Source organism: Lissotriton vulgaris, chromosome 7 (assembly GCF_964263255.1).
Source record: "Lissotriton vulgaris chromosome 7, aLisVul1.2, whole genome shotgun sequence".
NCBI lineage: Eukaryota > Metazoa > Chordata > Amphibia > Caudata > Salamandridae > Lissotriton > Lissotriton vulgaris.
The window spans coordinates 1597188525-1597202996 of NC_141695.1; positions in this window are offsets into that span (position 1 = coordinate 1597188525).

Here is a 14472-nt window from a genome sequence, read left to right on the forward strand (position 1 = left end):
GAGGGGGAGAGGACACTTTACCAATTGAAGATAGCACTCTGAGAGGTTATGCTACGGGTTGACCAAATTGCATTTTCCAGACCCCCTGTTTGACATTTTTGTTTGCGGAAAAGGGTGGCCCAACATTATTGCACCTTTAATCTTTGTAGGCACTACTTCCCCTCAAGCCCACACCAGCAGTGTCAGGGTTCCAGCCTAGAGCCTCTGTAGTGGTAGTAATAGCAGTGGTAGAAGAAGTAGTCGGGCCTATGGTTATGAGTGTTCACTTAGCAGAGATTGTGATCACTTATATTTAATGTTTAAAAATCATTAAATATTTATTGTTTCTAAATAACAGACCCCGCAATTAAAAACGCCCACTGAGACTTAGTTAGGGGTGTGAAGCTCTACTCTTTCATGGCAGACCATTTCATAGTGATATATTTGCTGTTACAAACACTTAAAAGTGGGCTCATTTCGAGCTTGATAGGGTCCGCAATGTGCGTCGTAAGATTCCCTTAATACCCCCTTAAATGTTAGCCCTTAGTCTTTCAGTTGAGATACATAGTGAATTCCAAATTTCGTGGGAGTGGGGAGTAGGGCATATTTGATCACAACTTAGCTCCAGTAAATTGATGGGCAAGCCATCTGTGGTGCACAAAGGGATCACAAAGGTACCTTCAGCTTCTGTCATGCTCCCTGTTTTCGGCCTCTGCATAGCGACAGAAGAGGCTATCAGCCTGATTCATCAAAGACCCGTTTTGCGAGTCTATAATAGCGATTCATAAGGAATCGCTATTACAGACTCGCAAAACGGGATTCATGTAGGAATCGCAAAAAGAATTGCGATTCCTACACATTCCTTATTTGCGATTAGCAAATTGCTAATCGCAAATAAGGAATACTCCCCATTCATTCCTATGGGCCAAAAAGCCCATAGGAATGAATGGGGAGTATTCCTAATTTGCGATTAGCAATTAGCTAATCGCAAATAAAATAGCGATTTAAAGGGTGCCAGGGGTGTCCAAAGGACACCCAGTAGCACTCCTTAAATGCTAATTTAAACAGGTGTTGCGCACACACATGTCCAAAGGACATGTGTGTGTGCAACATGCAACTTAGAAAAATGCTTTTAAAAGCATTTTTCTAAGTTTTCGCTATTTACCACGAGGTTTGACCTCGCGGTAAATAGCGGGCCGAAATTGCGAATTCGCAATTTTGAAATGGATGATGAATTGCATTTAAGGAATCTCAAATAGAGATTCCTTAAATGTAATTCCTCGCAAAATAGCAAAATCGCTATTACCGATTTTTGCATTTGGGATGATGAATCCCAAATGCAAAAATAGCGCTCGCAAAGGGCCAGATTCTCAGAATCTGGCCATTTGCGAGCCAATTTAGGCTTGATGAATCAGGCTGTATATCCCCATTTTTGTGGTCTCACTACAGATGGCATTGCAGTTTTTAGTTTTATACTTCTTAATGTAGACTTTATGTTGTCTCATGATTGGATGGCTTCAGCATTGTCAATTTCACTTTTCTGCTCCGGATTTGATAGTTTTGCACTGTGTTCTTGTCCTTATTAGACCTCTAGATCTTTTCAGTTTCACCCTTATTTTTGACTAGTTGAGTGTATCATTCCACTGCTAATTTCAGGGAACTACTTTTTATTTCGAATAAAATATAAATGTGACCTATCAGTTCATGGGAAGGCATACCCTGCGAAGCCAATAGTGCTAATGCGTTGTGGTGGGTTATGGTACAGCACAGTGTTGCATTATTTTATTGTAAAATCTAGTGGCTGATTTTGGTACCTGGAAAGAATGGTTTAACCCTAGCTTTGGAGCATGATTTTATAATCTTGCAATTTTGGGTAAAATGATTTCATCATGTCATGTCTTGCACAGTAAATATGCTTTCTTTAATAGTTAATCTGGTCTCCACCAGACCCACGTGTCACTGTTCTATGCAAGCTATCTAATATTTAAGAGGCAATTGTTGCAGTAAAGGTGATTGCTGTAAAATGAGCTGCTGTTTCCTGGAGTGAGTTCCCTGCTATATCGACAACTATTGGCAAAGGCAATGTTTGGCCTCACAGTCATGCACAGATGTCCACAAACTATCTGTGACCTATAGCTATGCAGCCTGCCTCTGTGCCTAACAAGTCTGTATCTAAATATTTATTCTTAAAGTTTTTACTTACAAAATCAAGTTAAGTAAAAAAATTACCCTTGGTGGTACAATATCAGCAAGAGTCTGGAAGCATTCTTAGGGGCCAGTGGCGGCTCCTCCGCTAAGGCGGAGGAGTGACACCTTCCTGCTCGTTGAGCAGTGGAAAATAAAAATAAAATGATAATAACAAGAAGTTTTTATTCTTTTATTTTCCTTAGCGACTCCGGGCGGGGCAGGGCTGGCTTGCGCAGAGGGAGCAGGAGTCCCTCCCCACATGTGCATGAATCTTTGACTGGCCCTCTAGGGCCGGAAAAACAGTCATGAATAGTTGGCATGTTCTCCATTTGGCTGTGTTGCACAGCACCATGGAGAACATGCCCAGCCTCCCCAGGCACTGCCCGAGTGGCCAAACAGGCCGCTCAAACCAATCACGACGCTGCACCTGCAGAGTCGTGATTGGGTGGCAGAGTCAGAATCCTGGGTGCTTCCGGTGCAGGCTGCAGGCAGCAGCCGGAAAAAGATGAGAAAGAAGACGGAGGAGAGGAGTGCGGCGGATGCGGCAAACAAGTATGTTTATTTTATTTCTTTTCATCCCAACCCCCCCGCCGCCCTTGTTCAGAGGCAGCCCCCACTGCTAGGGGAAGAAATGCATTAAGTAACAACATCACACCTATGTATTCAATCACTTTTAGGGAAAAAAGCTCCTTTAAAGGAGCATCAACAGGAGTGTTGGAACACTGGTAGCAGCACAGGTATACCTTAACTACAGCTCATGAATGCTTCACTTTATCTTTCCACAGTGCAACAGGATCAGACATTAATCCAACACACTAACACACCTAAAAAACAACAGTAAAGGGTGAAACTGAAATACTCGTCTGATCTGACCTAGACCTGATCTAGAATATGCAATGGCTGAAGGTGCTGACCCAAATAAACTAATGCCTGAAGGGAGCTAATCCAAAGTTCCTCTGGCAGACAGATAAAGCTTACTTGAGCCAGACCTGAAAACAAAAGGTTATTTTTTTGTGGGGCAATATATATATACCAGACAAGTAACTTGGAGGAACCATTACTGGTGAATATCTGAAATGGGAGAAAGAGTGAGCAGCAGAGGAATAGGTTGGTGTTTGCAAAATACTTGGTTGTTTTTGGGAAGATCATACTGTTTTATTCAGTGATCTCCAGAGATTTTCTGAAGCCTTTGAAAAGGTTCACCTATCTTGTCCATTTTCTTGAAGCTTCACATTTACTGGAGTTTTTAAATTGGTTCATCACAAGTTGAGGGTTGGCATGTGTAGGTGAGGTTTGGTGAGAAGAAGTGTAAAGTGCTGTGGTAGCATCTGTATATGATGCAGAATGAGAGGAACATTGTCAGGCCGGGCAAAGGGCACCAAAAGAGTAAGGGAAGGAACGAGGAGATGCTTCGCTTCAGGATCTGCCAGAGATGCTCTGAACATGCTTTACTCAGCTGACCAGGTACTGGCGGATTTGTCTGTAAAAATTGTTAGAATAATTCATCTTTCTTGAGATTTTGGCTGTGGTTCATCCTAGCTTACCATAGCTTACCAATATGCCTGCAGTGCCCTTTTCCCAGGCTGACTTATCATAATATGAGCCTCTCAAAGGGTTACAGTACCAACAGAGAAGCCCCTCAATGCAATGAGACAGAGTTAAGAAATCATTATTTAAATGATAACATTCACATGCTGGATATCTAGTCACATCTATCTTCTTGAGTTACCAATAATTCCGCACTGTATCCCTTAGTTGCATTGTGGCTCCAGTAAAACTACAACATTTGCATCCAAATAGTGTTTTGAATAGACAAATAAGTAAACAAACACCTGCACCAAACTCAGCAGTATACATTTGTTATAAAAATATTTTGAATGTGCATTGATCTTCAATCTCTTTTGCTAAAAGGAGACATTCTTCGTGCTAGAAGACACCCCTCTACAAATTCAATAGCATCGAATTCTTCCGCAGAGATATGGATTTGGTTGACAGTCTTGTAGCTTATGACATTAGGTCCTCTCCCTTCTACAATTTAAACATTTGGTTGGAATATCAGCGGGTTGTGATGATGGCCAAACTTTTTTGTGCAACCCTTCACACCCAGCAATTGGATGGTCTTCCTCTCAGGAAGTTGGTTGACTACCTCCTTCTAGCATTAACTTCGTAATCCCCTCTCTACTTCTTCCCACACTGGATAGTAGCCTGCCAAGGTACTTCCCAAGCCTCCCCATGACTGTTAAAATGAGACCACCCACCCTGTGGTCGTTTTTCCAATAAAAGACCAACTTCACAAAGTGCTGCCACGCTCACCAGACACTAATGCAGGCATACTTAACCAAGACCACTTAATATCAATATATTAGCGCCTAATAACTCTTTTGTGACACTTGTTTCTTGGAATGTGACTGGCCTTAGGCCAAAGGTTGCCCTACCTGACTTGAATAATTGCGTTGATTAACATGACATCTGTCTGTACCAAGAAACCCAGTACATTGATCCAATCTTCAAACCAGGTTATCCAATTTTTTTATCCCAGCTAAAACCAGTCAATTTGGTTTAGAGCCACCATAAATTGTAAAATATACAAACTTAATATTGAAATTTACAACATCTACGCTAGAGGGGTCAAGGCAGGTCTGGTGTCAAAAACTGTTCAATATGTAGAATATTTCTTGGAAAGGAGCCAGTGCCAATCCCATCTTATTGTCTCAGTGGATGTCGATACCAGCTTTGAGCCCATGGATAGAGACTACATCAGCCTATCATGCAAGGCGGATGAGAAATGGGTCATCCCACAACTCGATTTACCCCCCATGAAAAGGTGGACATAAGCAGCACTACAGCTGAAGGCCCTAGCCTTAGAATTGGGGGCCAGGGCCACCAATGGATGGACAAAATCTAACCTGAAGTGGGCCTACACATAAAAAAACACATCATATGAGCTGCATCGACTACTTATTAGTCAAGTTGCTTCTCTGGCCTCATGTTAATGATATGGTTTTTAGGGAAAGAATGAAAAGCAATCATAATCCATTATGCTTTGGGCTAATCCCATGGATTGTTTGAAATAAAGATTTATATATATTTGCAACAAAGATACTGACTGAGCTTCTTTATTAACGCCATATTAACTTGGGAGTGCACGGCTCCATTGTTCTCATAATCCATTATGGCTTAGCATGACAGCTCTCTGTGGTAGGCTCCCAAATGATTCCCACTCGACATCCTTCACTAAGGACATAGTATCTACTTATGATATGACCTGGCTCAAATTGTGCCAAAATAGTTGCTCACCCCGACATTCTATTGTCCATCAGCCGAGAATTACAAACATTTGCTAGGCTGAATAGCTGTCCTAACAGGAACTCAGATTTAAGGACATTTAGTGACCTACATAATAATTTTTTCACTTGCATCTGGCCTATCTGTGTATCCCACACCTCAAATTGTGCCCACAGATCAAACAGCTGGCTCAACAAGGACTGTAGACCAACTCAAAGCCAACTGACTCTGGCCATATAAATGAAGGACATCGATCGAATTCGCTTTTCACAAAAGGTTTATAGGCTGACCCTGGTCAAAGCAAAAAGGAAATGTGATGACCCGAGGTGGCAAGATTTAAAAGCAGCTTGCTCAGAAAAGGACTCCACTAAGTTCTCGTCTCCGGTTACTTGTGGTGGCAATGGATCAGCCCCTCCATCCACAAACTACATATCTCCATCAGATTAGTCTGAACACTTTTCAAATCTGTATTCAGAGAGAACCTTAGACACTGCAGAGGGTTTGCCTTTTGTAATGGAATCCCCCAGCCAGGTAGTCCCATTATTTGAGCATGGTGATAATTCTATTTCCCTTGATGCTGTCACTAGTGGTTGAGGTCCTGGGCCAGACAGTATACCAGCAGATATATTCAAGCGTGGTAGAGAAAATTGATCTAAATATATCCTCACCTTAGCTAGTGCTATAGCGGAGGGAGCCCCCATCCTGGACTCATGAAAGGGTGCTGATGATAGACGCATCTTCAAAAAGGGCTACAGGTGTGAATCAGCTCATGGCAGACCTATCAGTCTAATAGATTGCACTCAACATATCTTTTGAGTTCTATTATTGAACAAAATACAGCACCGGATCATTTGAAAGGATATATTGTCATCACTCCAAGCTGGTTTTCGCAAGAAAACAAGCACCATCGATCAGGTTTTCCACTTCCTGCTACTCTATTGGAAGACAGTATTTATCAGCAGAGACAACTTATACTTTGCCTTTGTCGAGCTTGTATCAGCCTTCAACCTAGTCCCTCATCTGAAACTGTGACAGGTCCTTCATGATATGGGCATGCCCCCTGATTTCTTTACATTGGTTATCTGTTTGCACGCAGGCAATTATACCAAAATTTGAAGGGGCAACCAGAGCCAGCTTACCCATCGGATCCCTATAAGAATCAGAGTCCGGCAGGGCTGTGTACTGGCTCCAAAAGTGTTTCCCCTGTATCTAAACAATAGAGTCCACTTCCTCTCCCAGTATTCTACCTATTCCCCTACCCTTGCTAATGTGAAGACTCCCATTTTACTTTTTGCTGAAGATCTCATTGCTCCTATGGAGGGAAATAAAGAAGGATACTAACTCTAGTGCAGCTCTTTACCTTAGAGATGCAATTAACGAGTTTGGGGTCATGGCTATATGGGAAACGAATATAACCAAGTCATCATTTAAGAAAATTATTAATAAAACCGCAGACCACCTATCCATTCTAAAGGATAAGGCTGCCCTTATCAAGAGAAAACATGCCTGGATGGTGCTAAATGCTATTAAAAGAAGGAGATACAACAATATCTGAAAACCCCCTGGACGGAAAAAAACAAGCAGGTGCTCCTTAAAGCGAGATTTGGATCCATGCCAGGGCTAAGTCATCTCCCCCCATGGGAATTTCAAGAAACCCAAACGAAATGTAGACTTTGTAATTCGGGCGAGGAAGACATTCAACACCTTCTGTGTACCTGCCCTAAACTCATTCAAGAGAGAAAAACATTGCTTAAGGCTCCTCTCAAATCACGCGGCATACGGACATGCAGGCAGGCCGTGATTAAGTGTATGGTCTCAAATGATATTGTTTTAAATGCTTCCTTTGTAAAGTTCCTATTGTTAGTTAAAAAGAAACTCGGAGACGTAATTATTGCAAATATTTAATTGTTTGTAAAGGTCACGAAATGACATTTTATGTGATTTTATCCTGGAATATATATTTAAATTTTGTTTCTTTTAGATGTGTAATGTTGTAAGATTTCAAATAATCATCACAATAAACTACTTTGTACTTTGTACTTTTTGCTGAAGACACCTTATTAATCTCCAAAACCCCTAGAAGGCTCCAAAATGTGCTGCGCCACTTAGAAGAGCTCTGCACTGCCCGCCAATTGGAGATTAATACAGAAAAGAACAAATGAATTTCATTTGACCAGTTTAAAATTTTTATAGGGAGACTACATTTAGGGGGCACTCATTTGACTTTCTGGCCATTAAGTTGTCGACGACAATTTCATGGAAGCTCCATGTCGCCAAAATGATCCTCAAGCATAAGCAAATTAGATCCTCAAGCATAAGCAAATTAATGACATCCTTTAGCAAAGCGATAGCTCCCGCCCTTCAGATATATGAAGCCAAAGCTGTGGGATCTGCCATATACAGTGCTGAATTCTGGGGTTTTTAAACTGTCCTCGGTTGTCAAAATTGGAGAATAGGAGCCTCCTTTATTAGGCAAGCCTTCCTGCTGCACTGCCCTATGGTAAAAGAAAAGGGCAGGAAAGCTCTGTATCTATTTGATACAGTGCATTCTTGTCCTTTTCTCCTGCGCTGATGAACAATGGGCTGCCGTGTGCCAACGCAGGCACCTCTGCACCATGGTGCAAGGGTGCCTGCATTGCCGGATGAATATTTCGGTGCAGGAAGGGAAACCTTCCCACAGAAACAATCAGAAGAGGTTTTTTCCTCTTTCTATGTTTGCTACAGAATGCAGCACCCATAGAAAAAGGAAAAACGTGGAGAAACAAAGATATTTCTTCTTCTTGTGCCTCCCTTACGCCTCCCCTGGTGAGGCGTAAGTTTTTGGCGCTGCCTCATATTTACGATTTTTGTAAATCGGGGGCAGTGTAAAAAAGCCATGGATGTTGCAATGTTGCAGCAACACCCATTGCACGCCCCTTTAACACAGAAAAATGCAATAAAGGGAGCCATATTTACGAGGCAGCATTAAGCCAAAAAAAGTGTCCGAGCGCTGCCACGTAAATATGGAGCAGGCTTCTGTGCCACGGAACGCCACAAAAAGTGTCATCCCGGCAGCACAAGGAGCCTCATAAATGAGGCCCTAAGTTCCTAAGGAATTTGGCCTACCTCCCACCCAGTACCCTGCTATAGCCACTGCTGCTTGATATGGGCAGGAAGGTGATTGAAAATAAAGCCAGATTGCGTCCTCTATTATTTTGGAGGACGATCTGGTCTACTCCTCAACTTATCCACTATGCTGCTGCTCAGGATATCAAGAATGCAGATAGATGTAACAAAATTAACTGGCTTTCACACATCAAAAAGACGCTGACTTCCCTAGGTATGAAAGAGCATTGGGAGACTCCATCCCAAGTCCCTCTTCCTTCCAAAAAGCTGTTGAAAAATCAGTATTGGTCCTGGATAATACAGAGCAACGCCCATGTAGTTGTCAGAGCTACACTATCAGGGCAGTTTTTTTTTACTTAAATGCACTAGTGCCTTGGAACAATATTGGGACATTATAAAAGTCCCCATGGATAGGAAATATTATTTCCATTTCAGGACTGGTGCTTTGCAATTGAAATCCTTCAACTGCAAATGGGCATCCAACAATACTTTTGTTTTCCCTGCTTGCAATACTGATGCTGAATCTGTAGCCCACATTTTTTCCCCATCTGTCAGGCTCCTGCTGGACCTCGACAGGCATGAATCAAGCCGCTTTGCAAGTAGTGTGGACACTGCATTTTGTGCACACTGCATTGCTCTTACAATCCTATGATCTGATCTCCACCATCTGTTTGCTTGTCCGGTTGCCAACATTTTGGGACAAATGTGACTCTTAAGAAGAAGGGTCCTAAACCCCCCATAAAAAATTAAGGCCGTATTGATCAGGGGCAGTTTACCACTTCTGTGTATTTTAGGTTTTTATCCTGTAATGGATGCTATTCCTAGATGACTCATACATTTTTCCCTCCATCCTTACTGAGTTTATGGATCACTTCTCCGATCTGTACCATGCTATGGCTGTTTATGTAAGTTACGAAATGTCTCAAAATATTTTTGTATTGATTGTCCGAAAATGTTAGTTTTTTAGCTATTTATATATGTATTTTATATCTGTATTGTATACTTTTGTGGTACTAACTGCAGAAATAAAGTTACTTTGTGTTGTATTGTGCATATTATGTTGTTCACCTTTAAACCTGTGATGGCTTTAATGCTCTACAACAGGGTTCTCCAAACGGGTCCTGGAGGGCCGGATCCATGCCAGATTTTTAAAATAACTACATGTATCTCAATGGGGATATCCAAAAAATCTGGCATGGATCCGGCCCTCGAGGACCGGTTTGGAGACCCCTGCTCTAGAATGTTGTATCCTAGCAACTGTATGAAGGTGGCTCATTCCTGTTGGAGTTGTTAGCAGAGCTGGTCCTCCTGCCTCTGCTACCCATGTAGCCATTAAATAACCAACTTACAATCTCCTGTGTCAGCTTGGTTGCTACAAAATTGTGGCGACGATCTGTGGCTACATGGAAGAACCCACGCAGCTGATCTGATGTTTCCTGACCATACTCCTGCCGTAGTGATGGAGTTTTTTTACATTTCAACCCTGAAACGCTGGACTCTTACTTTTAAGATATTTTTGCGCCTATCTAGCTGCGTTTCCCTGCACAATCATCTCCTTTTAAAAAGTATTTCTATCCTCCGGGCAACTGTCATTGGCCTCGTGAAGCCTGCTCGTGCCCCCAGCCTGCTCGTTCTTCTCATCACGTCCACCCTACGCTGCACGGTCTACTCGTGCGTCCATTGTCTCCCACCTCCAGCTTCTACATTGGCCTTGCGCAGCCTTCTTGTGCCTCCATCCTGCTCATTCTCCTCATCACGTTGACCCTACGCTGCACGGTCTGCTCATGCGTCCATTGTTTCTCACCTCCAACTTCTACTCTGTCTGCTTGCGATCTCCTCTTCACGTCGTGACCTCACCGCATCACGCCATGCAGCGGCCATCTTAAGGAGTTGAGAAATACTTCAAAATTTGCGAACATACGTGACAAGAATTTTCAATTCTATTAAGGACACGGAGGCGAGGATTATGCTTTCTCATTTCTTTATTAGAAATGCTCAGCAGCCAATTAGAAAATAGTTAGGAAAAAATAAACCACAATGCCCATGAGTACTTGGGTATCACATGACAGATCTTAGAGTAACCAGTATAAAACGTCCCATAGAGAATACCACATCCTCTTTCTTTGGCGACAAAAACAGTTCAAAAGTAAAAATGGTCAGTCCAATATGAAGTTCAGAAAAAGGAATAAACCAGCGGAACAGAAATCCCTTGAAAGGTCCGGACACTTGAAGCCGTGGACAACTGGAAACTGAAGATAATCATCAGGCAGGATGAACAGGGTTGGACAGCAGTCTCTACTTAGGATATGACCCTGAAAAGAGATATAGAGCAGTAATACACAATCCTTGTATGTAAAAAAGTAAGAAAACAGGGGGGTAAACAACGAGCAGTAATATATAAAATACCATATGCAATTAGCAATAATCAATAACAAGGTAACACTTGCAAATGCAGAAAGATGGGTGGGCTAATCCTCGCTTCCGTGTCCTTAATAGAATTGAAAATTCTTGTTACATGTGTTCGCAAATTTTGAATTTTATGTCAGGACCGGAGGCTCCGATTATGCTTGTTCAAAGCTGATCCACCACAACAGAAGCAATATGTGCAATTGGTTTATAGTAAAAGGTTTTAAACACAGAATCAGAGGACCAATCAGCGGCCTTCATGATGTCAATCAAAGTCACTCCCATTGAAAAAGCTTTAGAAGCCATAGCCCCCGTGTTGAATGTGCACCAAAGATAGAGACCTCAATGCCAGCCTTAGTCATGAGCCATCTGACCCAACGGGCCAACGTAGCAGGGGGAACAGGACGAAAAGGCTTCTTTAAAGCAATTAACAATTGACCCTGCATATCCTGACGAAAAGGAGCAGTACTCACCTCATAATCCTTAACACATTGAACTACGCAAAGTTTGGGATTATTAGGAAAAGAAGGATAGGTAACAGAAGACGTATTACATTTCGTGCGTCCGGATATAGCAAAAGTAACACCCTCAGGTGTGAAACTGTGACCTGACAGGTCCAGTCCACGAACATCGGACACACGTTTTCATGAAACAAGGCACAAAAGCACAGTCAGTTTTGCTGAAAGCTGTTTGCGGGTTAAAGAAGAATTGTAAGGCCAGGTTCCCAAGAACCGCAAAACAATGGAAACATCCCATAGGGCAACGTATTTTGGACAAGGTGGTTTCACCAGACGAATACCTTTAAGCAATTTAGAAATCAAAGGATGTTCACCCGCAGGCTTGCCATCAATATTGATATGACCTGCTGAAATAGCTGAACGGAAGTTATTAACCATTCGATAAGCAAGACCAGACGAGGCAATGGAAGCCAGAAAATTAACAATCAGAGAGACATCTGCTGAAGCGGGATCCACCTCCCGTTGAGCACACCAACCACACCATTGTTTCCAAGCCCCAGCATAACGTTTGTGAGTGCTGGATGACCAAGCCTCGCTGATAAATCTGGCAGCGTCTCGCAAAAAGCCTGGGACTTGCCAGTGTTCCCCGAAATTCGCCATGCAACTAGGAGAAGGTGGCCTGACTCGATCAGGGGATGTGGATTGGTGAGATGGTCCAGCAAGAGATTCCAGCGCTTGAGAAGAAGGAGCGGCACTACACAACTCATTTCCAGGAGAACTGGGAACCAAGCTTGAGCCCTCCACAGAGGAGCGATCAGAATCAGCACAGACTGATAATGCTTTGTGCGAGCCAGTACCCTGGGGATCATCATGAACGGGGGAAAGGCGTAGCACAGGATCGATGGCCAGGTCTGCAGAAATGCATTTGTGGCCAGGGTTTCTGGGTCCGGTCTCCAGCTGAAAAACAGGGGAAGCTGAGTGTTGAGGCGAGAGGCAAACAGGTCGATCTGACACGGCACCAAACACGGGATAGAGAGCGGAACATTTGAGGATGTAACCTCCAGTTGCTGAAGCCCCAAAGATGTCGCGAGTTCCAATCCGCAATCAGATTGTTGTGACCGGGAAGATACTCTGCAATAACTGTGATCTTCCTCTGAAGACAAAAGTGCCAAAAATCTTTGGCGATTTCCGCCAAAATCCGGGACTTCGTCCCGTCTAACTTGTTGACTTACCGAACCGCTGAAACATTGTCCATGCGGAGGTGTATGCAACAATTCGTCTGGCGTGGAGATAAACAACGGATCGCAAAAGTCCCGCTAGCAGTTCCAGGCAATTTATATGGAGAGACAACTCCTCCTGAGACCATCGACCTCCCGTCGACAACTGACCGCAACGGGCTCCCCAGCCCCACAGACTGGCATCTGATTCTATCACCACTTCCGGGGATGCACCAAACAGGGCTCGCCCTTTCCAGGCGTCCATGTGCTCCAACCACCATATCATCTCCCACCTCGCTTCCTCTGAAAGAGCACCAGATCTGAATAGCGAAGGCCTTTCTGGAGATGACGTATCTTCAAACGTTGAAGCGCCCGGTAATGAAGAGGGCCCGGGAAAATTGCCTGAATTGAGGAAGCTAACAGATCGACAATCCGAGCTATAGGCCTCACGACACACTCTGTTTGGACAAAACTAAATTCAACTCCCTCTTGATCGAACACATTTTCTGATTGGGCAAGAGGAGTTGACAAGAGAGGGAATCGACTTTGAAACCCAGAAATTCCATTGACTGAGAAGGAAGAAAGATCGATTTCTGAGGATTAACCAGAAAACCCAGAGATTGTAATAGACTGATGGACCACTCCAAGTGCGTCATCAACTTCTGAGGGCAATCCGCCATGATCTGAATATCGTCCAGATAGATGATCAGACGAACACCCTGGGCTCGCAAGGATTCGACAACGAGCCTCAGAAGCTTCGTGAAGCACCAAGGTGCCGACGAGAGGCCGAACGGAAGAACATTGTACTCGAACCAATTCCACTGCCATTGGAATTGAGGGAACCGACGGTGAGGACCGTAAATGGGAATCGATAAATATGCGTCCTTCAGATCAAGAAGGACCATCTAGTCCCCTTCCCGAAGAAGGTCTCTCAAAAGATGGATGCCTTCTATTTTGAAATGAACTCTTGTTCTTGAAGGGAAAAAACTAGAGGGGTAGGAGGGTGGGATTGATGTTGGGAATGGTAGAACTCTATCCTGTAACCCTGAACAGTATCCAACACCCATGCATCATTTGAGATCAGACGCCAATTTGATAGAAAATACTGAATCCTGCCCCCCAATACCACCTCCGATGCCGGGATCAACCTCACCGGAAGTATTGGAATCCTGATGTCCTCCTTGGGTCCCACCGTAGCGTCCATTTTTATATTGACCTCTGCCTTTACGTGAGGGATAGAAATTGTTTTTGTTGTTATAGCTGGAGTCCTGGCCTCTGCCACGTTGGGACTGAAATCCACGTTGGGAATTCTGGTTGGACCCACGGCTGAACTATCGTCCCCTTTATCATCCAGCCCTTGCGAAAACCGGGCGAAAGGCCCTCCGCAAGGATGCTTGAGCCTTATCCAGCCCACTAAAAGTTGCAACAAACTTCGCAACTCTTTGAGGAAAGGTTGGCCAAACAATAAACCTTGGGCCAACGGGCCGGATTCTGACGAGACTAGTTTCGCCAGCTTGGGATCTAATTTAAGCAAAATGGAGCGCTGACGCTCACAGGACATCGCGCAATTGGCATTCCCCAATTGGCAAATTGCTCTCCTTGACCATTCAATTAAGTCATCAGGGTCCACTACAGAGGATGATTCTTTGGCTCGAAAGCCCAGATCCAATATCTTTGTAAGAGGACCCAAGGTCTAACAATTTATCCTGGCATGAACGCCACGCCATATCAATGCCCTTTTTTGGATCCCTAGCATACTTTTTAAGGTATGTCACCATAGTGGGGTCAACTTCCGGAGTGTCAGCCAATTTATCAGCCAAGTCAGGACGTGGACA